Genomic DNA, 20,714 nt, shown 5'->3' with positions numbered 1-20,714 from the left:
GTAGATCAGCTGCAGCAGAGAGAGGCAGAGACAGAATTTGAGAAAGGGACAAAGCCAGAGACATAGAAAAGGGCAGAGAGTCAGGCAGACAGATTGAGGCCGAGAGAGATAGAGAGACACAAGTAGACTGGAGGAGAGAAAGCTAGGAGACGACAAAACGTGTGACAAGGGAAATGATCTATGCAAACCCAGAGACAGAGACAGAGAGAGAGAATAAGTGGCCATCAGTCGCTGTGTATTACGGGCTGTTAATTGTTTGTACACAAATGGCAAGATGGAAAAGGAGAGAGAGAACAGGAGCTTGTTACATTCTCATTAAATGAAACCTGGTTAATAAAGAGCTGCAGAGATTCCCAGCAGAGCCTGTCTCCTGCCAGCTTCGCAGGATGTGCCTTGAATACACAACGAGGCTGCTCGGCTATCCCGAGTCACCTGCTACCAAGTGCTGTAGGCCTTCCTCCCACCGCCGTCTGCCAGGCGTGCAGCCGGTCCGCTACCGCGCCACGTTACTGTGCGCGGTGGTCGAAGGACCAGGGGAACATGCTGAGCGAGAGGCAAGAGGAGACACCCGCTCAGGGGAGAGGGGAGAGGGGAGAGGAGGGGGGAAGGGGGTCTGTAGAATCCCGCGCTCTTCTGGACAGAAGAAAAGCCAGGCAACTGAGTCAAGCTCTCCGGGGGGAGGGGAGGGGAGGGGAGTAGGGTTCGGGGGGGGAGGGTATGGGGGTCAGAGAGCAAGGGGGCACAGACAGGCAGCTCACTCTGAATGTCAACTCGCACACTACAGGCGGACAGGGACATGGAGGGGCAGACTGAGCTCACGGGACTGAACCCCAGCCAGACATTCAAAAAGGACAGAACAAAAAAAAGACAGATCGTTAGGGAGAAAAAAATCCCAATGGCATTTTTTTGCTGCAGTATTTGAATGGCCTTCCCCCTTATACTCCTCAGTGTCAAAATTAAAATGCTTTGAGCATATCTCGCTCCCACTCAAGGTCACTTATCCCAATTACACCCTCCTCCCCGCGATCTATTATTTCTCAGAAACACGATAAGCTCCAATCCCCTTTTAACATGTTGTTTGTACTTTTTTTGTCATAATTGGAGAAACGGCCCCTTTAAGGAAGAATTAAAGGCTTTTTTAAATCGAATTCCGGACCAATAATCGGTTCAGACGCTTAGACCAGCGGCCAATCAGGGAACTGTCGTTGGGCAGATTTCAGCCCCTGATCTGTGGTAGAGGTTAATTAAACGGCGGATTAAGTCGTTTCTTGCAGCCGGCTCCTGGAGTTTCACTGCAGGCAGAGCCAGAGACTGCATGAGAGATTGCTGGCACTGAGAGCGATTAACTCGCTCCTTCCAGCAAATCTCTGCAATCTTCACACAGGACGTTATAAATTGGCTGTTTATCCGAGAGCTTGCAGTTTACCATCAATTATCAAACAAACAGAAAGGGGAAAACAGAGCTATGGAAAAAAATAAAGACTTGCATTTATATAGCACCTTTCATGACCATAGACGTCCCAAAGTTGAGTCATAGCTAACACAAAGAAAGATGTTGGAGGCCATTCATCTCAGCCCCAGGGCATCACTGCGAGAGTTCCTCAGGGCAGGGTCCTAGACCCAACCATCTTCAGTTGCTTCCCTCCATTCTAAGGTCAGACATGGGAATGTTTGCTGATGACTGCACAATGTTCAGTTCCATTCGGAACTCCTCAGACGATAAGCAGTGCCTGCATGCAGCAAGACCTGGAACGACATCCAGGCATGGGCTGATAAGTGGCAAAGGAACACTCGTGCCATACAAGTGCCAGACAATGACCATCACCAAGAGAATCTAACTATCTTCCCTTAGTGTTCAAAGACATTACCATCACTGAATTGTACATTATCAACATCCTGGGCATTGCTATTGACCAGAAACTTAACCAGCCACATAAATACTGTGGCTACAAGGGCAGGTCAGAGGCTGGGAATTCTGTGGCAGCTAATTCAACCCCTGATTCCCCGAAGTGTGTCCACAAGACACAAGTCAGGAGTGCGATGGAATACTCCCCAGTTGCCTGGATGAGTGCAGTTCCAACAACACTCAAGAAGTTCAACACCATCCAGGACAAGGCAGCCGGCTTGATCAGAACCACATCCACCACCAGAAACATTCACTCCCACCACCACTGGTGCATAGTGGCAGCAGTGTGTGCTATCCAAAAGATGCATTGCACTCAGGAAGGATGTGAAGGCTTCAGAGAGGGCAGAAAAGATTTACAAGGTTCCAAGGATGAGAGACTTCTGGTACATTGCTGGATTGGAGAAGCTGGGATTGTTCTCCTTGAAGAAGAGAAGGTTAAATGGAGATTTGAAAGAAATGTTCAAAATCATGAAGGGTCTAGACAAGAGTATACTGTTCCCATTGGTGAAAGGGTCAAGAACCAGAGTCCAGAGCACACTGATTTAAAATGATAGACAAAAGAACCAAAGGCAACATGAGGAAGAGCTTTTTTCTGCAGCGAATGGTTAGGATTTGGAATGCAGCGAATGGTTAGGATTTGGAATGCAGCGAATGGTTAGGATTTGGAATGCAGCGAATGGTTAGGATTTGGAATGCAGCGAATGGTTAGGATTTGGAATGCAGCGAATGGTTAGGATTTGGAATGCAGCGAATGGTTAGGATTTGGAATGCAGCGAATGGTTAGGATTTGGAATGCAGCGAATGGTTAGGATTTGGAATGCAGCGAATGGTTAGGATTTGGAATGCAGCGAATGGTTAGGATTTGGAATGCAGCGAATGGTTAGGATTTGGAATGCAGCGAATGGTTAGGATTTGGAATGCAGTGAATGGTTAGGATTTGGAATGCAGCGAATGGTTAGGATTTGGAATGCAGCGAATGGTTAGGATTTGGAATGCAGTGAATGGTTAGGATTTGGAATGCAGCGAATGGTTAGGATTTGGAATGCAGCGAATGGTTAGGATTTGGAATGCACTGCCGCAAAGACAACTGGAGACGTATTCAATGCTGGTTTTCAAAGCAGAATTGGATAACCCTGTGCCAGGCAGCTTTAGACTGCAGCAGACACTTTGTGTGTTTCTGTTATTGTGACATGCTCCATGTTATCTCCACTCCTTCCCACCCTGCAACCCCCACCCCACACCCCCCCCCCTCCCCCCTCCCACCCCCAGTCATCTCCAGTGCTTCTTTTTGCTGGGGTACAATTTCACAGTGGCTCACCGCACCTCCCTCCCCCCTCAGTACCTGTGGCGAGTGGCCATTCTGTATTTGCAAACATGTATGGGGAACGCAGGTGGATTATTTGACCATGGGAGGCATCATGGTCCTATCCTTACCCAAGGTACACATGGTGGCATGGTGGTATTTTCACTGGACTGGTATTCCAGAGGCCCAGGGTAATGCTCTGGGGACCCGGGTTTGAATCCCACCACACCAGATGGTGAAATTTGAATTCAATAAAACTCTTGGAATTAAAAGTCTGATGATGACCGTGAAACTATTGCCGATTGTTGTAAAAATCTATCTGGTTCACTAATGTCCCTTTAGCTCCTTACCTGGTCTGGCCTACATGTGACTCCAGACCCACAGCAATGTGGTTGACTCTTAAATGCCCTCTGAAGAAGGGCAATTAGGGATGGGCAATAAATGCTGGCCTCGCCAGCGACGCCCACATTCCATGAACGAATTTTTTTTTTTAAAAATCACGTGAAGGGGCTGTGGAGAAAGAGCCAGGTATTGGGACCAGCAATTGCTTTACAGAGAGCCCACACAGACACGACGGGCCGAATGGCCCCCTTCTGTGCTGTAACTCTTGATTCTATGTCAGGAGCTCGCAACAGAAGAGCTGTTGTTTCACGAACGGCGACATTAGGGGGCCACTCTGCAAGCTGGTGGCGGGGGCGGGGTTATTCTCTGTAACAAATCATCAAAAACATTTTAATCCGTTTTTCACACATAGGTCGTTACAAAAGAATCGATTGGTTGGAAATGCTTCTGACTGCTGAAATCTATAAGAGGAATTAAAAAAAAGAGGAATAATAAAAGAATAAAAGACTTATTCGGAGTTCATGTGGATTCCCCCAGGATTTGACCCGTACAGCCCAGCAGTGTCCTATGTTCAATTTCCAGGCTGGGGGGGTAGGCAAATTGGCCTCAGCACCAGGAATTGGGGATTAACCTGTGCTCCTAGTTTGCACCCAGTCACTCCTGCTCTTTCTAACGCCGCAATCCTGAATATACCTCTGTGTGTGTGTGTGTGTGTGTACCTTGGGTAAGGACAGGACCATGATGCCTCCCGTGGTCGAATAATCCACCTGCGTTCCTCATACATGTTTGCACGTACACTCGCCACAGGTACTGAGGGGGGAGGGAGGGGGGAGAGAGCCGCTGTGAAACTGTACCCCAGCAAAAAGAAGCACTGGGGTTTGGATGATGGGGGGAGGGTTACAGGGTGGGAAGGAGTGGGGATAACATGGGGCATGTCGCAACAACAACAACACACACACACACACACACACAAAGCGTCCGCTGCAGCCTAAAGCTGCCTGGCACAGGGTAACGTTTGCAAGGCGCTGTGATGAAGCAGGACTTTGGGCGGTGGGGGTGATAGAGGCTGACAGGAGATGCCGCAATGCTGGAATGGAATGGTCAAAAACTCTCCCCCCCCCCACACTAATCCCCCCTCCCCCCACCCCACAAACACACACATATACACAGTTTGAAATAAATAATCAATCTTTTAAATGCAAATTGGAGAGAATAATTAAACAGTCCACAAGTAATACAGCTCAATTTACAGCTCGGTTCAGGACAAGCCTGGTGTATCTCAGACACGAGTGCAGTGTTCACACTGCTTTGCTGCAGGGAAGCAAAAAAAAAACAATTAGCCGGGCGCAAGGACAGCTCAAGCAGAATTTTAATTTGCTTAAATATTTACAGTAATTTAGCAACACATCGAGTCAGAAGCTGTGAAGCTGCCATTTGGCTTCCCCTCCCCCAATTCCCCACAGGCCCCTCGAATCGCTTGGCTGCCTTTTCGGGGCTTCTGCTCGAGGCAAGTAATTTAACATTGAGAGGCGGGGGGGGGGGGAGGGAGGGAAGGGGGTGGGGGGAGGACTGAGGCCGGGAAGGGGTGGGGGGGGAGAGGAGAGGGAGGGGGGTGGGGGGATATGAGATCATTTTCATTCTTTTGTATCTCTGGTGCGTGCTAATTACGAAACAGTAATTAGAGAGCGTAATGAGAAACTGGCACCTTGATTACCATACCTTGTGTCGGGGTCGCGATTTTCCCAAAAGGCATTCGCCAGTTTCTTGTCGCTGATCCGATGCGGGTCATTCACACCTCTCCCCGTTTCAGTTCGGCCAGTCATTCCTGGCAAGGGATAGACAGTGACACTCGCATCCCATAATGAACAACTAAAAAAAAAGGACATTAAAATCGAGTGTGCTGTTAAAGACTCTTAGTAAAACGTACACACTTTTTTGTCTCATGCAACCCTGTGTGTGCAAATCCATATTGGCTGCTGCTCGTGGATTTGACTGACTACCTCCTGAGAGGGCCCTCAGGCTATGCTTTATTGCTTTTTCACAATGCATCTGCATTGCTCTTTGACACTCGGAACTGCCACTAGGGAACGGATGTTTTGGAGAGATTTTTTTTTAAAAAAAAGAACAATGCAATCCCGCTCCACACCGGACCCGCCGACAATATTTCGTCCTTGCCACAGCTATCAAGGTTAGCCAAGTGAACAGGCAAAAAATCTCGAGCAGGCAGAGATAGAGAAAGGGAGAGCGAAGAAGAAAAAAATAGAAACAGCTAGAAAGGAGGCAGAGAGAACGGTGAAAGGGAGGGAGGCAGAGTGAGGAGGAGAGAGGAGGACAAAGAGACAAGGATGGAGGAAGCAGACGGGGAGAGGAAGAAAAGGGAGGGAAATGAGATGAGAGAAAATTAGACAACGGGAACTGTTTGAAGCAGTTTCACTGGGTAACTGGGAAATGGTCCAAATTGATGAGAGGCACAAGACTGTCAGAATTAGCCACAAAACTGCCACTCTACACTGACACGTGGGGTTCAACACAAAGATTTGTGATCTTCCCTTCTCCTTGCCTCCTGTCCGTAAAGCACCCAGATCTGCCTGTCCAACATACACCCCATCCCTGCCCCAACCTCTCTCTGCCATTGTGCTGTCAGAATGTCTGTCCAACAGCCTTAGATAAGATTTAACATTCCCTGGCTCGAATCTGTTCCACTGCCATTGATTCCATCCTCTTCCCTCACCACTAACTCAGGGAGAATCAGCCTTGACTTCAACTGTGGAGGGCAGATCCCATACCTTCACCCCACCTTATCTCTGCAAGCTCATCCAACACCATAACTCACACCCAAATTCTCCCTTCCCCTGAATCCAGCTTTCTCTGCTCCACACCCTCCAATATTCAACCACTATTGACAACTGATCTTTCAGCCACCTGAGTCCTGCTCTCTGGAGTTACCCTTCACTTCTTCACCTCTTCCTTTGGAACAAAACTCATCTATTATGCCAAGGCCTTTTTTTGCTCCCCGCTGATCTGTTTCTCCTGCTCACTCCTTTTCCTTGTCTCTTGAATTAAAGACACATATAAATGCAGGCTGTTATTACTGAATTGAGGGTTATGCTGTGAAGAATGGAATTGAGACTGCTCAATCTCATTTCACTGACAGGCCCTGCAGCCTGTAGACTGTGGAGTTGATTGTCCCCTCGGTCCAGGCCACACTTAAGCTCAGGTCCAAAGGCTCACCTTCCCCATCTGTAAGTTTGAGCCCATCCAAAACTCTGCTGCCCAAATCCTAGCTCACACCGAGTTCCGTTCACCCATCACCCACTGTGCTCGATGAGCTACATTGGCTCCTGATCTAGCTCAATTTTAAAATTCTCCATTCTTCTCTTCAAACCCCTCCATGGACTCGCACCAGCACCACCCCTCCTCACCCAAACTCATCTCTGTAATCTCCTCCAGCCCAATGTCCCTCTGAGATCTCTGTGCTACACCAATTCTGGAACCATGAGCATCTCTGATGATCATTGCATCATCATTGGATGACATGCATTCAGCTGTCAAGGTACTAAGCTCTGGAATTCCCTCCCTAAACTCTTCACCTCTTTAACTCTGTCCCCTCCCATGAGATATATCTTAAAATCTATCTCTTTTGCCAAGCTTTTGGTCGCCTGTCCCAATGACTCCAGATGTATCCCGGTGACAAATTTTGTTTGCTAATGCTCCTGTGAAGCACCTTGGGATATTTCACCGCATACAGCTTATTTTTGCGGAAGTCCAAATTTACTGCATTACCTGGGCATCTGAAAAAATGCAAGTCTTCAGGAAGAACAAGGATTTTCAATCAAGAGGAAGAGCAATAACTTTATCCGCAAAGTACTACAGCTGCTACTCACATTGCTTGTATTTATGTAAGGGGAGGTTCTGCAAATTCATTCTCATGATGCGACTCCTCTGTATCAGCATGCATATTGGAACTTTAATGAGTGGAGAATCCTGAAGGATTCCTTGACCACCATGCCATATTTGCCAGGATGTTTTTTTTAATTCATTCACAGGATGTGGGCTTCGCTGGCTGGGCAAGCATTTATTGCCCATCCCTAGTTGCCCTTGAGAAGGTGGTGGTGAGCTGCCTTCTTGAACCACTGCAGTCCATGTGGTGTAGGTACACCCATATTGCTGTTAGGATGGGAGTTCCAGGGTTTTGACCCAGTGACAGCGAAGGAACGGCGATATATTTCCAAGTCAGGATGGTGAGTGACTTGGAGGGGAATTTCTAGGTGATGGTGCTCCCATCCATCTGCTGTCCTTGTGTTTCTAGATAGTAGTGGTCATGGGTTTGGAAGGTGCTGTTGAAGGAGCCCTGGTGAGTTCCTGCAGTGCATCTTATAGATGGTACACACTGCTGCTACTGTGCATCAGTGGTGGAGGGAGTGAATGTTTGTGGATGTGGTGCCAATCAAGTGGGCTGCTTTATCCTGGACGGTGTCAAGCTTCTCGAGTGTTGTGGGAGCTGTACTCACCCAGGCAAGTGGGGAGTATTCCATCACACTCCTGACTTGTGCCTTGTAGATGGTGGGCAGGCTTTGGGGAGTTAGGAGGTGAGTTACTTGTCACAGGATTCTTGCCTCTGACCTGGTCTTGTAGCCATAGTATTTATATGACTAGTCCAGTTCAGTTTCTGGTCAATGGTAACACCCAGGATGTTGATAGTGGGGGATTCAGTGATGGTAATGCCATTGAACATCAAGGGGTGGTGGTTAGATTCTCTCTTGTTGGAGATGGTCATTGCCTTACACTTGTGTGATGTGAATGTTACTTGCCACTTGTCAGCCCAACCCTGGATATTGTCCAGGTCTTGCTGCATTTGGACATGGACTGCTTCAGTATCTGAGGAGTCGCAAATGGTGCTGAACATTATGCAATCAGCAAACATCCCCACTTCTGACCTTATGATGGAAGGAAGGTCATTGATGGAGCAGCTGAAGATGGTTGGGCCGAGGACACTACCCTGAGGAACTCCTGCAGTGATGTCCTGGAGCTGAGATGACTGACCTCCGACAACCACAACCATCTTCCTTTGTGCTGGATATGACTCCAACCAGCGGAGAGTTTTCCTCCTAGCTCCTAGCACTTATCTCATGAGGCTTAGATCATCAAATGTCTCAAAGTGTTCCATATAATGAATGTTAGTGCTATAGAGCCAAAGCACAACAACCATTTTGCACCAGCAACATTTGACTAATATGTCAGACTTGGCTTAGTAGATAGTACTCTAATCTTGAATGAAAAGGTTGTCAATTCAGATCCCATTCTAGGGATTTAAGCACCTAATCCAGGCTGGGAGTGCAGTACTGTCAGAGATGTTGTTTTTTGACGAGACCTTAAACCGAGGTCCTGTCTGCCCTCTCAGGTTTATGTAAAAGGTCTCAGGACACTATTCCCAAAACAAGGTGGTGATGGGGTGTTGTCCCCGGTGACCGAGTCAATATTTATCCCTTTACCAACATCACTAAAAATGGTGTCTCTGGTCATTATCACATTGCTATTTGTGGAAACTTGCTGTGCGCAAAATGGCTGTCGCATTTCCTACATGACAACAGCCACTGCATTCAAAAAGTACTTCAGTGGCTGTGAAGTGATTTAAGATGCCCCGGGGTCGTGAAAGGCGCTATATAAATGTAACTTTATTACTCCTAGAAGAACGGGTGGTTTAGAGGGAATGGACCAGGGCGCATTCTGTAATGCAACCAAGCAATCACTTTAAGAGTGATACCCCATCACTAAAATCATGGTGACGAGGTACCGGTGAAATCTGTGCTAAAAAAAAAAATATACGGTTTTGTTTTGAGTTGATTGTATTGACCTCATGGAATAGGAAATTTGAGTGGGCGGTGAATCACACTCAACATCTCGAGGTTGATTAAAGTCACATCGCCCAGATTTTAGGTAAGAGTTTTGGATCCGAGTGCCGAGAAATTGCACCGCCTGATCCTGGGAACAGCACAAGTGGTTTGCATTAAAAACGATTCAGTGTGCGCGTGCGCACAGCAGGAGGCGATCTCCAGCTCCCGCAGCCGCGCTAAAAGGTGATGGAGTAGCTTTGTGATCATTTATTTAACAAGCGCTGGCTTCACAGTTAGTGGTGTTTCAAAGCTGTCAGCTTATTTCGGGCAGGGTCACTCGCTATCTCTTTGGTTCCCTTTAGGATCAATAGTCTAAATACTTACAAACCGCTCCGGCTCTTACAATTAATGCAAATTGGTGCAATTTTGCCTCAGATTGGTATATATATATATTTTTTTTTTAAATGATGGCTTGCCAGGTGGCCCACAATGGTGCTGCTGATGTACACATCAAGAAGATCCTAAATTCTACCCTTTGAGCCAGTTGATGTCAAGCCATTGTGCTGACAACTCAACAGCAACATCTTCATGTCTGAGCCGCCACAACGAGCCAAGCAGGTTACAGTACTGTTCTCGCCCCAACCTTCGTTACCCACACACCAACATCCACACAGAAACAATACAACGCATGCATTGATACAGACATACTGGTTACCAGTACCATGGTTAATGGTTCTGCCATTGATACTAACAATCCAGCTAACACCTAACAGGAGACGTGGGTTCAAATTTCATCATGGCAGCCGGGGTATGTAAATTCATTGAATTAAACAAACCTGGAATTTAAAGACTAATTTCAGTAATGGTGACCATGAAACTACTGAGTTGTTTTAAAAACCGACCTGGTTTATTAATGCCCCTGACAGAAAGAAATCTACCAATCATATTTATCTGGCACCAGGCTCACAGTAGGTTAACTACCCTCTGAAATTGCTTAGCTAGCCATTCAGTTGGGATGGCGGGACTGACATATGAGGAGAGATTGAGTCGATTAGGATTATATTCGCTGGAGTTCAGAAGAATGAGGGGGGATCTCATAGAAACCTATAAAATTCTAGCAGGACTAGACAGGGTAGATGCAGGAAGGATGTTCTTGATGGTGGGGGAGTCCAGAACCAGGGGTCACAGTCTGAGGATACGGAGTAGACCATTTAGGACTGAGATGAGGAGAAATTTCTTCACCCAGAGAGTGCTGAGCCTGTGGAACTCGTTACCACAGAAAGTAGTTGAGACCAAAACATTGTTAGATATAGCTCTTGGGGTGAAAGGGATCAAAAAGTCTGGGGAGAAAGCGGGAGCAGGCAATTGAGTTGGATGATCAGCCATGATCATAATGAATGATGGAGCAGGCTCAAAGGGCCGAATGGCCTACAGGAGTATCCTAGTTTCTATGTTTCTATGTAAACCGCTATGGAAAAACAATCATTTTTTAAAATGGACCACCTGGCATTGACTAGACAAAACCAAGGCCCAATTGACCCCGCAACCTCCTTCTTAATAACATTTGGGGCTTTGTGCCAACACTGGGAGAGTTGTCCCGCAGACTAGTCTAGCAACAGCCTAATATTGTCATATACACAGAATCCTAACTTTCAGCCAATGTACTAGACTCCTCCATTACCATCCCAGGGTATATCCTGGCCCACCAGCAGATCAGACCCACCAGAGCTGGTGGCACAGTGGTATACAGTCAGGATGGACTGGCCCTGGAGTCCCCAATAGTGACAGGGAATCCCATGAAAACTCAAGGCATCAGGTCAAACATAGGCAAGGAAACCTCCTGCTGATTACCATCTTTTCCCCACCTTCAGCCGATGAATCAGTACTCCTCCTTGTTGAACACCACTTACAAGGAGCGTTAAGGTTAGTAGGGGCACAGAGTGAACTCTGGATGGGGGACTTTAGTGCCAATCGCCAAGAGTGGCTCGATAGCACCACTACTGAACGAGCTGGCTGAGTCCTGAAGGCCATATTTGCCAGAGTGGGCCTCTGGCAGATGGTGAGAGAACCAACACAAAGGCAAATCCTACTTAAAATCGCCCTCACCAATCTACCTGTCACTGATGAATCTGACCATGGCAACATTGGAGTCCTTATGGAGACAAAATCCCTTCTACGTGGGAGTCCTTCCCTTTTCTGTCAGGGATTTGGTGTGGAGGGTGTTGCATGCAGCAGTCCCATGCAACAAAAGCTTTAAGGTGGCTGATGGACTCCCCAGCTACCTATAATTTCTGCGTCCTTGAGGAGTCCATGTTCCAAGTTTAGATATGTTGTCTGAGGTTGCAGTTCCTGTTCCACTATTCGAAGGGGCTGCTTTTCAAGTTTTGTTTGCACTTCAGCTCCACGCTCCTGATGTTTGGCCATCCAGTGCAGGCAGAGCAGAGGACCTCCTCGTTAGCCTGCTCCTGGGCCTGGCCAAGATTGCCATTAACAGGTTCAGACAGCAGGCAGTTGAGGGGGTCATTAGGCCTTACTGTCTGCCTCTCTTCTGAGACTACGTTCACATCTGGGTGCTCCTGGAGAAGGAGTACATGGTGCCCACCAATACACTTGAGGTCTTCCACGACCAGTGGGCACTGCAGGGGCTGGAGTGCATTATCACCCCCAAAGTGTTATTTTAATTTAACTCATTAAGTTTCCTTTAAAGTTTTTTTAACAGTGCCCCTTTAAACTCTTTCGAGTTATCAACAGTCACAGATTGCAACTCTTTCGAGTACAATCACAGTTCTTGGTTTCCGGGAGTGGGACATGAACCCACAACCCTCTGATTCAAAGGTGAGGGTGCTATGAACTGAGCAGTTCATTAGTTAATGCGTTTATTAGTTAATTAGTTTCTTTTATTGGTATACTCAAAAGGCATATACCCAAGTCTCTCTGTCCCTGCAATCCCTTTAGAATTGCACCCTTTTTTTTAATATTGCCTCTTCTCATTCCTCCTATCAAAATGTATCACTTCACACTTCTCTGCATTAAATATCATTTGCCATCCATCCACTCATTCCACCAGCTGGTCTATGACCTCTTGAAGTCTATCACTATCCTCCTCACAGTTCGCAATATTTCTCAGTTTTGTGTCATTTGCAAATTTTGAAATCGTGCCCTGTACACCCAGTCCTGGTCATCAATGTAAATCGAGAAAAGCAGTCATCCTCTTACCAACCCCAGGAAAACGCCACTGTATACTTTCCTCTCGTCTGAAAAACAGCTATTTACCTTTACTCTCTACGTCCTGTCACCCAGCCAACTTCATATCCATGCTGCCACTGTCCCTTTTATTCCATGGGTTTTGCTGATAAGCCTGTTATGTGGTACTTTATCAATACAGGAACACAAGAAACAGGAGCAGGAGTAGATTATATGGCCCGTCAAGCCCACTCCGCCCCTTAATATGACCATGGCTGATCTTGGGCTTCAACTCCATTTTCCCGCCCGCTCCCCATATCCTTTAATTCCCTAAGAGACCAAAAATCTGTCTACTCCAGCCTTAAATGTATTCAATGATGGAACATCCACAGCCCTCTGAGGTAGACAACTCCAAAGATTCACCATCCTTTGAGTGAAGTAATTTCTCCTCATCTCAGTCCTAAATGATCGGCCCCTTATCCTGTGCCCCCGTTTTAGATTCCCCGACCAGCAGAAACAATCTCTCAGGGTTTACCCTATCAAGCCCCTTCAAATTTTCAGATTGCCTCTCATTCTTCTAAACTCCAGAGAATATAAGCCCAATTGACTCAGCCTCTCATCATAGGATAGCCCCCTCATCCCAGTGACCGATTTAGTGAACCTTCACTGTACTGCCTCCAATGCAAGTATATTTGTTCTTAAATGTGGAGACCAAAACTGCACACAATATTCCAGATGTTTCCAGATTCCAGACACCAAAACCCTACACAATTGTAACAATTATTTATCCCTGTACTCCAATTCCTTTGCAATAAAGGCCAACATGCCATTTGCCTTCCTACTTGCTTTTTATACCTGTATGCTAACTTTCTACAATGTTTGTACAAGCACACCCAAGTCTCTGAACATCAACACTTAAAAGTTTAACACCTTTTAAAAAATATTCTGCTTTTCTATTCTCACGGCCAAAGTGAATAACTTCACATTTCATTACATTATACTCCATCTGCCATCTTATTGCCCACTCGCTTAACCTGTCTCTATCTGTTTGCAGCCTCTCTGTGACTTTCCCACAGCTCACATTTCCATCTAGCTTGGTATTATCAGCAAATTTAGATACATTACTCTCTGTCTCTTCATCTAAGTCATTAACATAAATTGTAAATAGCTGACACTCCAAAACTGACCCTTGCGGCACTCCACTATTCACTGCCTGCCAACTTGAAAAAGCCCCATTTATGCCCACTCTCTTGCTTTCTATCCATTAACCAATCCTCTACACCTTTTGGAAGTCCATATACACAACATTAACCACATTACCCTTATTAACCCTTTCTGTTACCTAATTAAAAATCTCAATCAAGTTAATTATACTACTTTAATATATGTCTTTAACAAATCTGAGCCGGCTATCCTTCATTAATCCAGACTTGTCCAAGTGATTAACATAGGACACCCTTCATAGGGCACCACCATCAGGTTAAATGGGATGGATCAAAACAGATCTATCAGCTCAAAACTGGGCATTGGTAAGGTGGTATGGGTGATCAGCAGTAGCAGAGTTGTGTATCACAATAACTGTAACACAAGGCCATGCATATCCCCTATTCCACTATTACCATCAAGCCAGAGGACCAAGCCTGGTTTAATGAGGAGTTTAGAAGAACATGCCAGGAGCAGCACCAGCAATACCTAAAAGCAAGGTGCCAACTAGTGAATCTACAACATAGGACTACATGTTAAACAGTATAAGTAGTGTGCTATAAATAGGGCTAAGCAACTCCACAACCTACGAAGCAGATCAAAGCTCTGCAGTCCTGTCACACCCAGTCCTAAATAGTGGTGGATAATTAAACAACTAAGAAGAGGAGGATGGCTCATCAACATTCCCAACCTCAATGACAGAGGAGCCCAGTACATGAGTGCAAAAGACATGGCTGAAGCGTTTGCAACCATCCTCAGACAAAAGTGCTGAGCAGATGATCCATTTCAGCCTCCTCCTGACCATCTCAGATTCCCACCGTTACAGATGTTAATCTTCACCACTTCGATTCACTCCATATAATATCAAGTAACGGCTAAGTGAAGTGTACACAGCGAAGGCTTGGGCCCTGACAACATCCCACTTGTAGCACATAAGACCTGTGCTCCAGAAGTAAATGTGGCTCTAGCCAAGTATTTCCAGTAAAGCTACAATACCGGCATCTAGACAATAATGTGGAAAATTGCCCAGGTATGTCCTGTCTACAAAAAGCAGGAAAAATCCAATCCAGCCAGTTGCCGCTCTATCAGTCTAGCCTCAATTATCAGCAAAGTGATGGGAAGTGTCATCAACGGTGCTATTAGGAAGGACTTACTCATCAAAAACCTACTCACTGTTGACCAATTTGCATTCCACCAGGGCCACTTAGCTCCAGACCGCATTACAGCCGTGATCCAAAAGTGGACAAAAATGCTGAGTTCCAGAGATGAAGTGAAAGTGATTGCCCTTGATATCAAGACAGCATTTGATCAAGTGTAACATCAAGGAGCCCTATAAAATTGAAGTTGATGTGAATCAGGGGTAAAAGTCTCCCCTGATTGGAGACATATCCAGCACAAAGGATGCTGATTGTAGTTGCTGGAGGTCCATTATCTCAGCCCAAGGACATTGTTGCAGGCAGTCCTCAAGGCAGTGTTCTAGGCTCAACCACCTTCAACCACTTCATCAAAGACTTCCCCCATCATAAGGTCCGAAGTCGGGGTGTTCACTGAATGATTGCACAATGTTCAGTTCCATTTGCAACTCCTCAGGTAGTGAAGCAGTCCGTGCCCACATACAGCAACAGCAGGACAACATTCAGGCTTGGGCTGATGAGTGGCAAGTAACATTCATGCAAATGGCAGACAATGACCCTTCCAACAAGGGAGGGTGTAACCACATCCCCTTGACAATCAACAGAATTACCATTGCTGAATCCCCACCATCAACATCCTGGGGATCCATAATCTTAACTGGACCTGCCACGTAAACACTATGGCTTTAGGAGCAGGTCAAGGATGGGTATTCTGCTTAGATCATCTCCTGATTCTCCAAAGTCTTTTCACCATCTACAAGACAGCAGTGTGATGGAATACGCTGCAATTGCCTGGATGAGAGCAGCTCCAAAAACATTCAAGAAGCTTGACACTACCCAGGACAATGCAGACTGGTTGATTAACATTTGATCTTAAACATTCATTCCCTCCATCACCAGTGCATAGCGGTGGCAGTGTGTATCATCTACAAGATGCTCTGCAACAACTCACCAAGGCTTCTACAAAGGCAGCTCCCATATCCATAACTTCTACCACCTAGCAGCAGGTGCATGGGATGCCACCACCTGCAAGTTTCCCTCCGAACCACAAACCATCCTGGCTTGGAAACATATTACTGTTCCTTCATCATTGCTGGTCAAAATCCTACAACTCCCTCCCTGACAGCACTGCTAATGTACCATCACCACAGTGTGTGCAGCAGTTCAAGGCCACTCACCGCCACCTTCTCAAGGACAAGTGGGATTTGTAATGAACACTGGCCTTTCCAGTGAAGCCCACATCACAAGAATAAACTAAAAAAGGCAAACACAAATGTACATCACACACACATACTCACACACATATACAACAGATGCAATCATATGGACACAACACACATAAACATAGGCATGTGCACACAGAGCAAGGTTTGCTGGGTAGTGCACAGGAACATGAACCCCAGCTGGTATTTCCATCCCTGATCAGAGTTACAGAGCCCCTCTGTAGCCTCCTACCTCCTGCAATAGCCCAAATCCAGGATCAGATCTGGGTCTCTCCTGATTCGCAGCATTAGACGAGGCCGTGCATATAACCAGTGAGCCATTCAGACACTCAAGGTTGTTTTTAAATGTTCACTGTGAGGGCTTGAAGTTCTTATGCAATTAATAACAGGCGACCCTTCCAAACAGAGTAAAGCCATGCTGCCTATCAAGATGAAACATCACACTCAGAACCTCGCACAGAACATGGCCGAACTCCTGATTTCACAATTGCTATATCATTGCACAAAGGTAGAAAATAGTTGACAGGCAAGCACGTTTGGAAAGCTTCAGCTGCTAATCAGACACTTTCCCCCAACTGGCTGTGGACACAGTAGGACATTATATGCCTTATGGCATCACCAGCAATACTGGCTGCCCAGGAACTAATACATCTCATCACAAACCAGGTGGAAGGGCCTGACATTGGGAATTCCAGTGAGATAAATCAGGTCCGACTGAATAATTTCATACCACAGCAAAAGAAGAGGTGACAGGACATGACAGAATATAATGAAGGGAGAGGGTGAAATGTGAGAACCAATTGTCCACTGTTTGATACTGGTCAGTTCCACTGTGGCTCAGTGGGTACAGACTCTCGCCTTTAAGTCAGGAGGCTGTAGTTCAAGCTCCTCTCCAGAGACTTGAGCAGAAAAACCTAGGCTGCCATTCCCAGTGCAGTAATGAGGGAGTGCTGCACTGTCAGGTGGTGTTATCTTTCAGATGCAATGTTAAACTGAGGCCTTGAGTAAATGTAACAGATCCCATAGCGCTACTCTGAAGAAGAACTGGGGCATTCTCCCTGGCGCTGTAGGCAACATTCATCCTCCAACCAACATCGCTAGAAAAAGATTATTTGGTAATTATCACATTAGGAGGGGTTTGGATAGGAGTAGAATAGGCTAAATTGCAGTGCCCTCCACAGTTGAATAGCCTACTTACACTTTTGGCAGAGGAATAGCCCCATGGCTCAGGAATGGGGACCCAGATTGTGGCTCGTATCAGGGAGGAAAAATAAAAGGCCTTTGTCTGATTATTTTGGCGGGATAATTTTAAGCAGTGTGGATGGTATTGGGATATTTGGGAGCTACAGAGCCCAGTGCTCAAAGCCCTTTGATTTCATATATCACTGAATGTAATCCAACTCATCCAAGACATCATTCCCAGTAACATCAGTCTCCATCGGTGATTAAACAGCGTCATTCGACAACTCAACGGAAAATATGGACGGGGATTACCAAGATAATGTATAAAATTATAAAAATTGAGAAAAATTATTCTTCCCCTTCTGCAACAGGAAGTACCAGGGTAGATTTTACATTGGGCAATAGTGTAAAACAGGTGATAGTCAGTTTGCTACTCCCCACCTCTCCCCATTGTCAATGAATTCAATAGAAATATGAATCTGGAGAGATGTAAAGCATGCTGCCAAATGCTATTACCCATTTTACATTATTGTACAAAGTCAACATCTACCCCCACCCCCCCCCCCAACCCCCCAAGCAGTCACCCTTTCAGTTGCAGGGAAGCTCAACTACCTCAGTGCACTGTGTAACACAAAGCCACTTTCTCACTATTTTATTAAGGCAGTTTACCTAACAGGAAAACTAATCCAAAAATAAAATAGATTAAAATAAATTATCCACCTGAATTCATTTCAGTACATTCGCATTATGAGCCTGGACTGGGAGTTATCTTGCTGGAAATTCAGTGAGAGACGGGGTGACATATATTGGTTTGGTACCTCGCTCTCTTGTCATTGATGGATTACCCCTACGTTATAATCAATCAACAGGACTGTCATTAATGCTCCATACCCGTTATCCCAGTTTGTTGTTTGAAAAAAAGAGCACTGCCCTCCTTTGTTACAACCTTTTCAACCCAAACCTGTACTTGATGCAACACCTTCTCCTGGAGGTTCCCAGCTTCTGCCTGACTCCAGTACCAGACAGGAGAGGGAGCAGGATAAGGACAGGATCTCTGGGCTGGCATTGCTCTCTAAACTGAAAAATTAATTTGAAAGCCTTAATTACTAACGTCTCCACATCGCAAATCACGGACGGTTGGGGGTGGGGAGGTGGTGGTAGGGTGGAATAGATCGTGTATTTTTTTTTAAAGCACTTATTGCTTTTTATAAATTTCCAATCTTCCTCCTCAAAAATGAGGCTACTTTTTACTACGTCCAAAACTGTGACATTTTTGATAATAAAACACACACACACACACTCGGGGTGCACATATACATTCATTCACCTTCACTCATACTCATCTGGACAAATGTTTACACACAGACACAGACACAACTGCTGCATATGTGACAGTGAAGTGGGTCACTGTGCATCGAGAATAATATTCCCTCTATTTTTTTCTCTTTGTTGTGCTCGGCCTATTTATTTTGCACAGGACGGTACGGATTATTGCGTGGCCTTGCACCGGCACAGCTTAGAAAGAACACGTATCCCCCTAATATATATATTTTTTTTGTAACTACAGAAATTGAAAATCAGTTTGCTGGTTATTAAAATGAGCAGATGCCATCCCCTGCTCTGAGTCCCAAATGTTTCAGCTCCTCCTCCCCCAACCCTCTTGCCCACTTGTCCTGTATCCTGACACTAGGATAGCGAACAGCGGCTTGAGGATTAACATATTCAGTCCGCACACGATGTCCATCAGACACCACAAGCAAACTGAAATAGTGTGATGAAGGACGCGATGGATTTAATCATCTTCGCTAATCAGAGAGAGGGAGAGAGAGAGCGAAAACACACACACAGCAGATTTACAGATTTGCACATCAAAAGGTTAAATTGCCCACTTAAAACACTTCCAATTTTCATATTCATAAACTAACAATGCTGCCTCTTAGTCTTCAGTTATAATGGATATATTTTATATATCTGTCTTTTCTCGTTCAGGTGCTGACTGACCCGTTGTTTATTTCCAACATTTACTCTTTGCATTTCACATTTCCAGCACTTGCTTTGATCTCTTTTTCTTTTATTAATTCAGCCTTTTCAAAAAAAAAATTGAAAGCAGTGACTTCACATCAAAGGTTTCACGCAGGGGGAGACGTGGGTGGGAGGGGGGGAATAGACCATAACATTATCTGTGATGCCACAATATCAGCTGACACATTGGTGTTGGTGGGGGTCCCCTCTTTCGGTGAACCTGTTCATTGAGCTGAGGGTGCGGGGTAGAGGAGGAAGGAGGGGTGGGGGAGGATTGAGGAGAGGGGGAGGATTGAGGAGTGGGGGAGGTTGGAGGGGTGGGGGAAGGTTAGAGGGGTGGGGGAGGTTGGGGGGGTGGGGGAGGATGAAGGGATGGGGAAGGTTGGAGGGGTGGGGGAGGTTGGAGGGGGTGGGGGACGATTGAGAAGAGGGGGAGGATTGAGGAGTGGGGGAGGTTGGAGGGGTGGGGGAGGATGGGGGGTGGGGGAGGATTGAGGAGTGGGGGAGGTTGGAGGGGTGGGGGGAGGATAGAGAGGTGGGGGAGGATGGGGGGTGGGGGAGGATGAAGGGATGGGGAAGGTTGGAGGGGTGGGGGGAGGATAGAGAGGTGGAGGAGGATGGGGGGGTGGGGGAGGATGGAGGGATGGGGAGGATGAAGGTGTGGGGGAAGATGGAGATGTGAGGGGGAGAGTGGAGAGATGAGGGGGGATGGAGTGGTGTGGGGAGGGGTGAGGGGGAGGGTGGAGGGGTGGGGTGGGGGGAGGGTGTAGGGGTGGGGGAGGATGGGGGGGTGGGGGAGGATTGAGGAGTGGGGGAGGTTGGAGGGGTGGGGGGAGGATAGAGAGGTGGGGGAGGATGGGGGGTGGGGGAGGATGAAGGGATGGGGAAGATTGGAGGGGTGGGGGGAGGATAGAGAGGTGGAGGAGGATGGGGGGGTGGGGGAGGATGGAGGGATGGGGAGGATGAAGGTGTGGGGGAAGATGGAGATGTGAGGGGGAGAGTGGAGAGGTGAGTGGTGTGGGGAAGGGTGAGGGGGAGGGTGGAGGGGTGGGGTGGGGGGAGGGTGGAGGGGTGGGTTGGGGGGAGGGTGTCAGTGCTGGTCAAGGGAACAACTCAAATCTAAAGCAAAAGCAAAGTACAGCAGATGCTGGAAATCTGAAATAAAAACAGAAAGTGCTGGAAACACTCAGCTGGTCAAGCAGCGTTATTCAGAGAGGAACAGAGTAACATCTGAGATCACTGGCCTTTGGTCAGAACTGGAGAATGACAATCTCCAGTCCAGATAATGTGTATGATAATGATACATGTGAGCAATTTTTCTGTGGTGGGACAGAGCAAGCCCCGACAAATCCTCTGTGCAATTCGGGCGCTTGAGGACATATT

At 46.6% G+C, this 20,714-nt stretch overlaps 1 long non-coding RNA gene across 1 annotated transcript in view; it reads right to left on the bottom strand.

Moving 5' to 3' along the window:
- The window catches only part of LOC144696021 (uncharacterized), a 157,833-nt gene that overhangs the window by 67,814 nt on the left and 69,305 nt on the right, over window positions 1–20,714 (bottom strand). Inside the window, exon 2 of the long non-coding RNA XR_013580056.1 lies at window positions 5,271–5,376. This is a non-coding gene — a long non-coding RNA (uncharacterized LOC144696021). The remainder of the gene's footprint in view (window positions 1–5,270; window positions 5,377–20,714) is intronic.

Source organism: Cetorhinus maximus, chromosome 21 (assembly GCF_964194155.1).
Source record: "Cetorhinus maximus chromosome 21, sCetMax3.hap1.1, whole genome shotgun sequence".
Taxonomy (NCBI): domain Eukaryota; kingdom Metazoa; phylum Chordata; class Chondrichthyes; order Lamniformes; family Cetorhinidae; genus Cetorhinus; species Cetorhinus maximus.
Note: the sequence above shows the minus strand (reverse complement) of the source record. Positions and strands in the feature narration are given on the sequence as shown.